Source organism: Symphalangus syndactylus, chromosome 8 (assembly GCF_028878055.3).
Source record: "Symphalangus syndactylus isolate Jambi chromosome 8, NHGRI_mSymSyn1-v2.1_pri, whole genome shotgun sequence".
In the NCBI taxonomy this organism is placed as follows: Eukaryota; Metazoa; Chordata; class Mammalia; order Primates; family Hylobatidae; genus Symphalangus; species Symphalangus syndactylus.
In genome coordinates, this window is record NC_072430.2 from 60,209,547 (window position 1) to 60,222,567 (window position 13,021).

Here is a 13,021-nt window from a genome sequence, read left to right on the forward strand (position 1 = left end):
AAAATATGTGACAAAGTAGCAGATCTCAAAAATATTAACCAAATAGATTCTCTAATATTTGATACTTTAAACGCAAACTGTTTTCTAAACAATATTTGTAAGCAAATGTTAAAAGTATTTTTTTCCGGGAGTACTGCTTCTATATTAAACACATAATATGAATAAATGATAGAGTTGGCTTTTCTGTCCTCACAGCAATCAACAAGTGTGGACTCTTTTTTTTTAAGAAGCAACACCAAAATAAATGATTACTCTAAAGGATCTAGTATTCCAAAAAGGGTGAATAAAGAAAGTTTAGAACATTGATATTTCCATAACATAACTCATATGTTATTGTTTGTAACAGAGGAAGGAAAAAACCAGTTGACAGTACTATTTATAAAAGAGCTTTGAATTAAAGTCTTTGGCTAGGAAAATCAAGTCATACTGCTCAAAGTTCCTAGGTTTCCTTTAGTCCTTCATGGCTCTTGGAATTCTGATGAGCTTACAACCACTGGTGAAGCTGGCAAAAGTTGTCTATCTTTGAGCCAACCCACACACCTCGAAAACAAATAAATAATAGTTATTCATGTGCCACCGTGGGAATGTACCATAAAATCAACAGAAAGAAAAATAGTAAACATGTCATACAATAAGCATATGCTATGATGCGTGGCTTCAGATTTTCAATAGCTGAGCTTTATTACAATAACCACAACATGAACAGCTTTGGGAAACACAACAACAGGGTCAACATGTAGCCCAAAAGACTCCATCAGTCAAATGATCTTCTTTTCAAAACCCAGCTATCTATGTTGAGCTAGAGTTAAGTGCTTTATACCAGAAGGATTTGTTCATCCTAGCAGCTTCATAGATATAAATAAAACTAGTTTGCCTGGATTGAAATTCATTTTTGATATGTCATTAAAGTTTTGTAAGTAAATTATTTACTATTAATCTCAGAAAGGATTCTATTTTTTTTTTTTTTTTGAGACGGAGCCTCGCTCTGTCACCCAGGCTGGAGTGCAGTGGCGCGATCTCGGCTCACTGCAAGCTGCGCCTCCCGGGTTCACGCCATTCTCCTGCCTCAGCCTCTCCGAGTAGCTGGGACTACAGGCGCCCGCCACCACGCCTGGCTAATTTTTTGTATTTTTAGTAGAGACGGGGTTTCACCGTGGTCTCGATCTCCTGACCTCGTGATCCACCCGCCTCGGCCTCCCAAAGTGCTGGGATTACAAGCGTGAGCCACCGCGCCCGGCCAAGGATTCTATTTTAATTAACCTGATATGTGATCATGCTGTATATTCTAGAAGACCCCAAGTAATCTGCTATAAAAGCCTGCAAGTTAGGAAAATGTGCACTTCCCAAGAGGCTCAATATGCCTTTTGTGTAAGAATTAGGTAGCAGTTCTTTTAGGTGGTTATTATTTGGTGGGCTTAAAATACTGCTTCAAAAATGATTTAACATTTTTATATAAAATGAAAATTATGTCCTCAACTTCCTACAGTGTTATTTTAAATTTTATTCAGCAATTTTCAAAAAAATTTAACCCCTTAGTAATTTCTTATAGTTTACATATATAATCCCGCTGTGCTAATATTATTTTATTAAACCAGAATGTGGTAGCTAGAGACAGGGATTTTGTTTCCTCTTCTCTTGTATCCTCAGCACTTAGATCAGTGCCTGACATGTAGTAGGAACCCAATACATATTTGTTGAATGAATGAATAGATGAATATTATGTTAAGCTGATAAAGGGCATACATTTTAGTGGTATTAATTACATGAGGATGGTAATTATGGTTATCAAAGTAAAAACAGATACTGTCTTTTGATGTTTGCACTTCCCTAAGTGTGAACCAGCAGCACCTACCCTTTTAAAACATTCTTGCATCTAGCAGAACTGATTTATTCTTCTCTGACTTGGAAAACTTTCTGCTTCCAAAGAAGATTTTTCTTAAACGAATCCTCACCAGGGAAACGTCTATTTTTAAGCAAACCATAAAGAATTCATTAGTTTATATGATTGTTGCTTTGGCTCTTTCCCATAATATCATTGTTTTTTGCGTGCTTTCACCTGTGATCTACGGAATTAAAGTGCAGGGTGTGTCTGATGTGTAAAAGCCCCCACTTGAATGTCTCATATCACCTACTGGGCATTAGCCTTTAGGTATACATGGAGGTTTTCTGGCAAAAAAATAAAATAATAATAATAATAAATAAAGTCTCTACCAGACTTATAAAGAAGAACGAAGTATTTACTCTTTTAGAAATTCATTCTATTATGAAATCTTAGTACTCAAATATGTCAAGCCTTTTATTTTCCTGTGAAGTAAAATGGCATGCATACTAGGGACAAAAGAACTATTGGCAATGATTGAAATATTTAACAGTGCAGTCGAAGTGGAGGAGAGATATTTCAACTACAAGTAACTACTGTCCCCAGACTTGCATAAGGCACTTTGGGAATTCAAAGCAGAGGAAAATAAGGGATCTGACTTACAGGACTTGTAGTGAATTGGGGAAATAAAGCCCGCGTACATGTGCAAGCACACACACATACACACATACAAATTAATAAGAGAATAATTAAAAACAACACATGAATAATAATAATTGCAAGATGGCAAGATTAAAAGCTTATATAGAAATCCATGAGTACAAATTGCCTTCCGAGAGTGGGGTTCGTCAGGAAAAGCCCTCTGAAGTACTGGGATTTGAGCAGAGCTTGTTAAATGCAATATTTTATGTTGCCTTTCGTTCAACAAACATTTGTGAAGTGCCTCTGTGGGTTGGGTTCCGGGTTTGCAAAAGGCTGGGACGTCAAGATGAACAGGACAAGGTTGGATTCCCAAGTCTTGCTGTTCATTTTGCTGTCAGCCCAGGCTATGTTCTTAATTATATCACAGAACTTTTAGTTCAGTATTTCCAGATCTAGGGACTGATATTGATTTTCTGGTCACTACAAAAGCAAGAAAAATTAGAAGAACAATTGAGGCTGTTATCCAAGGTGGATCACCACAGCTGATGTGGAAAAGAAAACCCAAAAATTCTGTGCTAAAAGGAGCATAACTGAGGTCTCAGGCACACGTGCACTGTGAAAACTTATCTAGCAGTTTGGCCTATTCTGTCAAAAAGGATCCAGGCCAATTATTTGCTATTTTGCTTATAAGACTTGCTTTATTGAACTTTTTAATTAGTGGAGTCGTTGTTATACAGATGCAGATTTAAAAGTTTCCTCCAAATTTTCACTGATGTTTTCAATCTCTAGTACTTATAATGTTATATTAAACAATTTTTAGGATTTTTAATTTCTTTCATGGAGGAGGAGTTTGTTTTTTAGCTTTTTGAATTGTCACATTTTAAAAACAAAAATTGCCTATGACACACAAGTCCTCCTTTTTCTTCTAGCTGCCGTATCCACCACTGACCACCCTCTGTGCATAGCTTCTCTGTGTATTTTCTGGCCTCTTTCCCCCAGACGCTTTCTGGTTGCTGCCCCCTCACTTCTCTGGTCTTTTATGATTGCATCTAAATGTTGCTATCTGTCAGAGGTCTTTGCCTAGTTCTACTGATGCATCTACAGTGTATTTCAAAATCCCTACTTAGTTTATTTAGTTTTCTCATATCTCAAAACTAGTGTAACTGAAATTAGCCAGGCCTCGTGGTGCATGCCTGTAGTCCCAGCTACTCTGGAGGCTGAGGCACAAGAATCGCTTGAACCCGGGAGGCAGAGGTTACAGTGAGCCGAGATCATGCCACTGCACTCCAGCCTGGGCGACAGAGCGAGACCCTGTTTCAAAAAAAAATCCCAAAAAACAACAACAAAAAAAACCAGTGTATCCAATATGGAATTTACTCTGTTCTCTTCTACATGTGCTTCCTTTTCTACTCACCCTTTCTTTGCCAGTGTTACCATTTTCCAACCTCCCCGCTGAAATGGTACCACATTTTCCAGGTTTTTTACCTACTTTTCCAATACTTCTTTCTCAGTCTCTTTTGTCAGTCTTCTTCTGCCGCTCACTCCCTGAACATGAGTGTTAGCTGCAGTTCTGTCCCAGCTTCTTCTTTCTTGTCATCCCATTTGGTTTTCCGTGGTGAGCTCTCTCAAACCTGTGTCTCCAGCCCAGATCCCCAAATCAATGTGTCCAACACTGTATTCGCCATTTCTCCCCAGTGCCACCCTCTCTCCACTCACCACATGCACCTTCTTATGTATCCAATGGCTAGAACGAATGCCTAGCCATCCACTCCAGAAATCTGGGAATCACCCTTGACTCCTTCCCTTACTCGCTTCCCACACTCGGTCAGTCCTGTCAATCAGACCTCCTTCGTGTCTCTGGAGCATATACTCTTCTCTCAATCCCTATTACCAGAGCCTTATTTTAGGCCCTCATCAGTTCTCATCTGGATTTCCAAGATATCATCTTTGTTAATACTCATATCAGCCCATTTTCCAGAAAAAAAAACTGAAGCTTAATGACATTAAGTAATTATTGCTTATGATGACACTTGCTGGTACCAAGACTTGAACATAGGAAGCCCAGCTCTGGGATCCTCACTCTTAAGCACAAATTATACCAGTTCTCTGTTTTGGGAAAAGGAAGAGGGCAATTAGATGGTATATTCTATTTCTTTGCTACCCAAGTGTGGGCCAGAGACCTGCAACATCACATTATCAGGGACTTTGCTAGAAATGCTGAATCTCAGAGCCACCTAGGCCTCCTGAATCAGAATCTGCATTTAGCAACATGTCCGGGTGTTTCATGTGCTTGTGAAGCCCTGCTCTAGTCCAGGTGTGGAGAGTACTGTGTAAGTGCATGTAATTAAACCCAACGCTAGCCTTCAGGCCCCCATTCTTTAATTTCCTCTCAAATAGACTTATCTGTGGTTTGAGGTAAGAATTTTTGTTTTAAGACAGAAGCACTTCTAACCAATGTCAATGCATCTTTCTAACACAGCTCAAGAAAGCTTTGGGGACACGTAAGAAGAGAAGTGGGGAACTGGGGTCACAGCTGTGTGACCTGAAGAATATTTGCTCACTCCGGGGTGCCAGCTCCATGTCCCGCCATACCCTGCACTGTTTTCTACCAATGCTAACAGGGGAAGGAATACATAAAGGCATTTCTAAGAGGGTGGCTAATATGGAGGGGAAATATAGCACCTCCCATAGCTTTCTTACACTGGCCTGATGACTGAGTGTACTCATTTATAGTCATGAAACAGAGGAGAATAACCAAGACTCGAGTGCACAGTGCGTTGGCAATGGATGTAATCATAAGACCCAAGAATTCCTAGCTCTTATTCCCTGGCTCTAGTTATGGGACCACACACATGAAATCATCTTTTGTACTGATTATTGCATCCTCCCTTACAAAAATCTTGCCCTGGGACCCCTTGTCTCCATCCCTGAGGCCACGCACGTGGAGGATATCATGAATGCCACCTCATCTGCCGTGTAGGGGAAAGATTTACTTTCTGTATTTGCACTGACATCTGTAGTCTGTGTCTATAGTCTTTGATGCCTCAGAACTATAACCAAAGGCTGCCATTGTCTTACAGCTTATATAAGAAAATCCTTATCTTGGCTTTACAATTAACACAGAACTGCTAAATGGCAATATTGATGAGTTTGGGAAGAGAATCAGAAATCTAGGGAAAATGTGAATGAATCTCTTTTTTTAAAAGGCAGGCTTAGTGAAATTTATACCACTGGATCCAATCCCATTAAAACGGGTTGTAAAAAAATAAAGTTTCCATGCTGCTAAGCTGCTTTTATGTGGCCGTGGCATCTCTGCACGCAGCTTGTATGTTTGGGATAGTTCAATTCCCAGTCAAGCTTGTGCAAAGGTAGACCTCAGATCTGCCGTCTGCACTTAGGCGTCTTCCAAGAGAAACACCCGCCAACTCAATCATTGTCTGACTAAGAGACCCTGGAGTCCTCAGATAGGGAAAAAGGAAAAGTTAAATCAAGCAGTTTCATACATACCTGTGACTCACTGTGAAATCCAAGCTGCAGAAAACTGACAGCAGGAACAGAGGATGCTGACCTAGTTTACCAGAACAAAGGTAGGATTTACTTTTTTGGTTGTGAATTTTTTTTTTCTTTATTAAAACAGAGGAGTTTAATGAACATTAGTTCTTAAGGAAACAGGAGGCAGATAACTGAGGGTGGAGCCGGGTCTCCTTTATCCTCCCTCTTCCCTGCCTGGCCCAGTCACTAGGCCTCAGCTGAAACCTTCAAAACCCTTATCTGCCCACTGAAGTGGCAGACTTCTTTAACCTTTGACCTAAATTGTGTTTGAACTTTCATCTTGAGGAAGCAAAGTTTTAACATTAAGCCACTAAAGACTTCAAAAGCCCTGGATTTATGTCCTGCTCTTTAGCAAGAATCCCAATACCCTTGTCTTTGACCAACAAATAAAGTGGAGCTTGTTCGTCCCAATTCTAGTAGTGATATGCTAGGTGAAGAATTATAATCAAGAGGAGGGTATTTATAGCGCTTGATGCATTTTAATAGATAAGCTTCCCAAGAAACAAATCAAAGGAAAGATTTCCCTAACGTTTTCAAGACTTTTTATTTGGAGTTCTTATTTTTATTCACAGAATAAATGTGAACATTACTTAAGAAAGACTTTCATTTCTGCCTCTCTGAGAGTATCTAAAGAATTTTAAAGTAAGTCATGTTAATATTTTGGGGTCCAAATTGAGAAAGTCCAAAAGTCACAATACAATATCTCACAATCTCTTTAGAGCCAGTTGCATTTGAAAAAACAATGACTATGTTAATGGTCGTCCTTTATATTCTCACCTAAATTCACAGAGGATTTGCATTTAGCCATAAACAGGCTCAGATGAGGACATGCCTTAAAGAGAATATCTGAAGGGCAAAGTAAGTCTGAGAGGATTAACAGCAGAATAAAATCCAGATTAAATCAGATAACCAACGAAAAATTAGTAGAAGAACTAGAAACATTTTAATGTCTGTAACAGGGAAACACCAACCTCAGTGCCCTGAAAAAAGAGGGATGCCCAACAGATTTAAATCAAAGGCCAAAACTAACTTTGATTTATATCTGTAACTCTAATGACTTGCTCTTTTTTTAAAAAAAAAATTTTACATTAGTTTTATTTGTCCTGTCAGTTAAAGTAACTGAGGCTGCCAAAACACTGTCATTTCTTATAACTGATTACTCTCCCCTTCCCATGGCTGTCATATGTGTCTCAAGTGTATTTGTCTTTGGAATGTTGTTCCTTTATTGCCTTTTGTGGGACCTGTCTTGCTCTGGCATTTTTACTGTGGTAGACACATTGCTATATTACAGTAAGCCAAAGGTCATCTACACAGCCATCAATTCTAAGAATAATTTTTTGGTTAATAAAAGTAATTTTCTTAGCTGAGGGCTACTTGCTGTGAGGAGGATTTATATTTGCCAAATCACATTTTCTAGAAAGTGATAGAATGTCAACCATTGAACTATAATTTTTGATGCTATAATAGTTTGTTAAAAAAACAAATTTTCCTTCTTTAACGTGGCTTTTGAATACAGTAAGAAAGTTGAGTGAGGGTAAGTGACATGATGAAGCAAAAATATGTTTTGGGAAAATGTGTAACAAATGTTATTTGCTTCCTGGCTTAGAAAGCACCTAGGCAGAGAGAACAGAGGGGGTGTGTTGATTAAGAGCAGGAGTTGGAGCTACAGAGATATGGAATGGAAAACTGTCTCAGCCATCTGCAGTGATCCTAGACAACTTAATTAACTTCTCTCAGCTGGGGCTTTTTCAGCTGTAAAATGGGCATGGCAATAGTACCTACCTCCTAGGTTTATTTGGAGAAGGAAATGGGATTTGCACAAAAAGCGTTTGGGTCTGTAAATGTGTATCTGCCAGGCAAGGCTGCTTATGCAGCATTGACACACAGCCCCACATTCTCAAGGGCTTAAAACAACTGAGAAGCTCTTGTTGTTGCTGATGTCCACTGCAGATTTGTGGGGTGCCAGTGGTCGTCTGCCCATTGAAGTCATTCAGGGATCCAGGCGATGGAGCAGCCACTCAGATTTTGTTGCTTACATGTGGGGGAGAAGTGCAGTCTGCAGTTTTTCTTCCAGCAATTATGAAAAGCTCAGCCTAGAAGTGACACATATCACCTATCATCAAACTTCATTGGCCAGAACCAGTCTTATGACCCCACCTACTCACATGGGGCAAGAAGGCAGATGTACCAGAGGCAGACAGCTGGAAATAGTTGAACAGCACTAATGGAGACCACAAATATTTTTTATACATACATATGTGGGAGGAGAGAGAGACAGAGAGAGAGAGAGAGAGAACCCAATTCACTCTCTTTCTATAGGTGAAGCAGAGAGAGTTACTCCAGATCAGTGTCCAAGTACCATGATGACAGTCAGGCAACCAGAGAGCTGCAGAAGCAAGCGCCACCCCACTGAATACCCCAGGCAATTTAAGGAAAAATGTGGATCAAAAGGGAAGAGTTTCCCCAACAACAGGGAAGAAGCCCTTCCACCATTCCTACTAGATATTTAGTGGAATAGTGTTATTGGAAACATTTTTTTCAGTAAGTCATTGCAGTGCACATACAATATTTGGCAAGAAAGAGTCTGTATGAGTGACCTTATCCATCAGCCAAAACGCCACCTGGGGTGGCAGCTGTTGGGTAACGGGGCACTCAGATGCAGTTGGGGGTTGGGCAAAATCAACATCTGATGTAATACTGGGCGAGTCACTTTAACCCTCTGATCCCCAGTGTCCTCACGTGTTAAGTGGGAATAAGACTAGACTTGGTAGGAGGTTTGGGTCACAGGGAACAGATGAGATTATACTCAGGACTCCGGAAGCATGTTGGACAGCAACTGGCACAAACAGGCACTCGACAATGTTCATTCATTCATTCTCTCCATCAGAGTCACAGATCCTCACTGTCTGCCCTCTTTAGAAAATGCAACGTTCCATTCAATTCTATTAACGCAGTCATTTTCAGAAATGGAGTTTCCCAAATGAACTCTGCCCAGGTTACATGGCGAGGTGCACAGTATGGCAAAAATGCCAAGGGCCTCAGTAGAAGGCACAGCAGGTCTAAGCTTTCAAGGTATCCCTGGGCCCTTGGACACAGGTCAAAGTTGCAGGCCTAACCCAGCTGGTGGGTTGGAACTGGTCAGGGGAGGCCCTAGCTAATTGGCAATGTTGTCAACTAACCAGGGGCTCTGCAGCCCTGCCACAGTCTGAGCCACGGGCACAGCCATTTCCTTGGAGAGGTGTTTGGCTCAGAGAGCCTTGGGCTGAGTGTCAGCTGGATCTGGGTTCTGGTCCTCATTCTGCTGCTGAGTTGCCTTGTTCAAGCCACGTAACCTCTCTGGTCTTCAGTTCCCTTTGGTGTGAAATGTCTGAATCGGGTTCCTGGTTTTCAACTTTCTTTTTCCCATCTTCAGAACTAAAGGAAACCTTGCGGTTCCCAAGTTAAAACAAATACAGGCAGAGCTGCTCTCAGCGCTGAGCTCCAAGGTCTCTCCTGGAAACCTTCAGCTCCCTGTGTTTCCTTCACGCCTCCCTCTGGTGTCTGAAAACCCAAGAACATTCATTTCCTTATGTAGAGACTCAACAAGCCTTTAGAGTGATGGGAGAGGGAGCTCGCATTCATCCACTGTCTCCTTCACTGTGAATGAATTGGTTGGTTTGCATTCGGTCACCTCGGCAGAACTGGAGGGAACGGGATACAGAGAGAAAAGAGCAGGCCAGAGGAACAACTGCCCAGGAGTCAGGGGCAAGAGGAGAACTGCTTCCCCCAAGAGGTGTCTCACCTGGGTCAGAATCACTCATGATGGCCTCAGGGACCAGGAAGTTAGGAGCAGAGACCCTTGGTGAGGTCTACACACTGCAGTTTTGCCTGAAGACGATCCTTATTTTAGAGAGCCAATTTAAAGTAGGAGGAAAGCAAAAGGAATGTTACTGAATTGGTGTCAGAGAGGAGGAGGCATCAGTAAGTATCAATTTGTTCTCTTCAAAGCAGGAGCAGTTCCCTCCATTTTCAACTGCAACTTCCTCTCCTCTTTGCTTTCCTCCCAGAAGTAGCCCATGGAGGTGACCTGCACATGGACTACACAAGGCAACTAACACTTTTTGTATACTTATTTTATATAAACTCTGTGCTTGGCAATCTGCACACATTGTTTAATTTAGCCATTTGCAACCCTCTGAAGAAGGTTAGAGGCTGTTACTCTATCTTCATCCTAACATCTCTAGCTGGGAAAACAGTGTTGGAAATTGAGTTAAGAAAATTCACACCAAGCCAAAAATTTAAACCTCACATATGTCTGACTCTAACTCCTGTGTTTTTAAATCAGTACACTCTCTTGTCTCCCGGATTCCCTCTCTCCATCTTCTCAATTTCATCTGTGCTAGAGAGAAAAATTAACTTAAGGAAAAGAAGAAAGAGAAAAATGTGGAATTTCTGTTTTATCATCAATTTTGCCACATATTAATACATCTGCTCATGTGTTTTTCCTACTTGAACCCACCTTTGGCTTTGTATTGCCTACAAAGGAAAGTTCATCCTCCTTAGTCTCTGTTTTCCAAAACACGGACAGTCTGATACCACATCCTTTCCAGATTTATGCCATGTCACCATGTACAACACCAGCCACCTAACTTCTTGCTATTTCCCAAACACACACATGCACCGTCATACTTCTGTGCCTTCTCTCGTGCTGCTCCTTTTGCCTGAAATTCCCTTTCTTTGTTAATTTGTCTGTCAATTCCACATATATTAAGCTCCTACTATGTACCAGGCCCTGGAGCTAGAAAGGTGAATAAATCCAGGTCTCTAACATTCAGCTTACAGTCTGGTAGGGCACACAAAGAGGTAAAAGGGCAATTATAATACAGTGGGAGTGTGTAAGTTATGACAGCTCACAGGGTAGACCTACCCCAGATTTGGAGGTGAGGAAGCGAGGTTCAGGGAATGATGACTTCGCATAGGAGGTAATTCCTTAGCTGGGACTTGAAAGACGGGAAGGAGGAAGAGGTTTTCCTAGACATGCATGAAGGAAGGAGGGAACTGGTGAATATTTGAAACTAATTTAAAACTTTTGAAAGTGGATGAATTGACAGCAAGTGAGAGGAGGAACAAATGAAGCTGGGAGGGGCTTTTGGGTCATGTTAAAAATTTTTGGATGTTCAAGTTGAGAAAATGGAGAGCTACTGAGGGGTTTTTCTACTTAAGTGGGAAAGTGACGTAATCGTATTTGCAGCTTTGGGTATACCAATCTGAAAATAGCTTAGGGAAGACGTCACAGACTTAAATGTTTCCCAGCTTTTGAGTGAAGCTGGTCCAGGGTAAGAAAACGCATAGGAAAATTCTTCATTTCTTCAAAGAAAAATGTATTTCCTCCCATTTTTTAAGAAACATGGGCCTATTGGTTTGTCTTTTATTTTTTTCATTTTTAAGAGAGTCAATGAATGATTAAAAGAAATATTTCACTTTCCTCTTAGCTGTAAGAGTTTAACAGAAAATACTTAGATTAGTGGCTGTGCTTTACTTGTCACAGTGTTGGGCGGAATACAGGGTAGGGGACTGTGGTGAACTGTGGTGAGCAGGCCCCATCTAAGAGGAGCAGCCCCCACTTCACTCCAGCTGTCTGTTTTCGTGCAAGAATGTAGGTCAAATCTAGACCTTCTGCTCCTTCAAAGAAATCCAGAGATGAAATCTTAATGTAAAAACCTACTGATTTTAAAAATTGACCAAAAACTGAAAACAAAAGCAAGAAGCTTAGAATTGCCAGATTTAGCAAATAAAAGAACAGGATGCCATGTGAAATTCGAATATCAGATAAACAATGAATGCTTCTTAGTATAAGTATATTCCAACTATTGCATGAGATATATTAAAGTATGATTTGCCATTGATCTGAAATTGGAATTTAACAGGGTGTCCTGTATCTTGGCTGGCAACCCTAGATCAAACAAAATATACACGTGAATCACATTAGGTATGTCAGCCACCAGTTGGCAACTTGTGGTATTGATTGGTGATTCTAGACTTTATCTGAGGAGTGTTGTCTTTTATAGCAAATAAGTCATGTCATCATTTTCATTATGCCAAAATAAAATTTATAGATAGTACAACCTATTTAATCATAATATTTTAAAAGTCAACCTAAGGCCTAATTATAAAGAAGAAATGAAAATTATTTCAATATGTGATTGCTTGGTAGCACTACACTAGTAAATGGCAAGACAGCTGAGAGTTGTGAAAGACATGTGGGTGCCCCAGGTACTACAGGGCATCTAGCTCCCTGGAACCTGGCTATCAAACACTCACACTGCTTCATAATCTTTGTGATAACCAAAAATACTGCCCCCCATTTTCAAAATCTCCCTTAGATGCAGTACCGTCTTCAGTGATAAAGAGCAGTTAGTGAAAGGATTCACAGGAAAAAGGCAGAGACTGGTACTTGAAGTTGGGAGATCAATTTTAAATAGAAATAGAGCTGGGCGTGGTGGCTCACAACTGTAATCCCAGCCCTTTGGGAGGCTGAGGAAGTAAGATTGCTTGAGGCCAGAAGTAGCTATGATAGTGCCACTGCACTCCATCCTGGACAACATACCAAGACCCTGTCTCCTGTAGTCCTAGCTACTCAGGAGGCTGAGACAGGAAGATCCCTTGAGCCACGGGTAGCTATGATTGCACCACTGCACTCTAGCCTGGATGGCAGAGCCAGACCCTATCTGTAAATAAGTAAGTGGCCAGGCACAGTGGCTCACACCTGTAATCCCAGCACTTTGGGAGGTGAAGTTGGGCAAATCACTTGAGGTCAGGAGTTTGAGACCAGCCTGGCCAACACGGTGAAACCCCTTCTTACTAAAAATACAAAAATTAGCCGGACATGGTGGTGTGTGTCTGTAATCCCAGCTACTGAGGAGGCTGAGGCTGGAGAATGGCTTGAATCTGGGAAGTGGAGGTTGCAGTGAGCCAAGATCACCTCAGTGCACTCCAGGCTGGGCAACAGAGTAAGACCCTGTCTCAAAA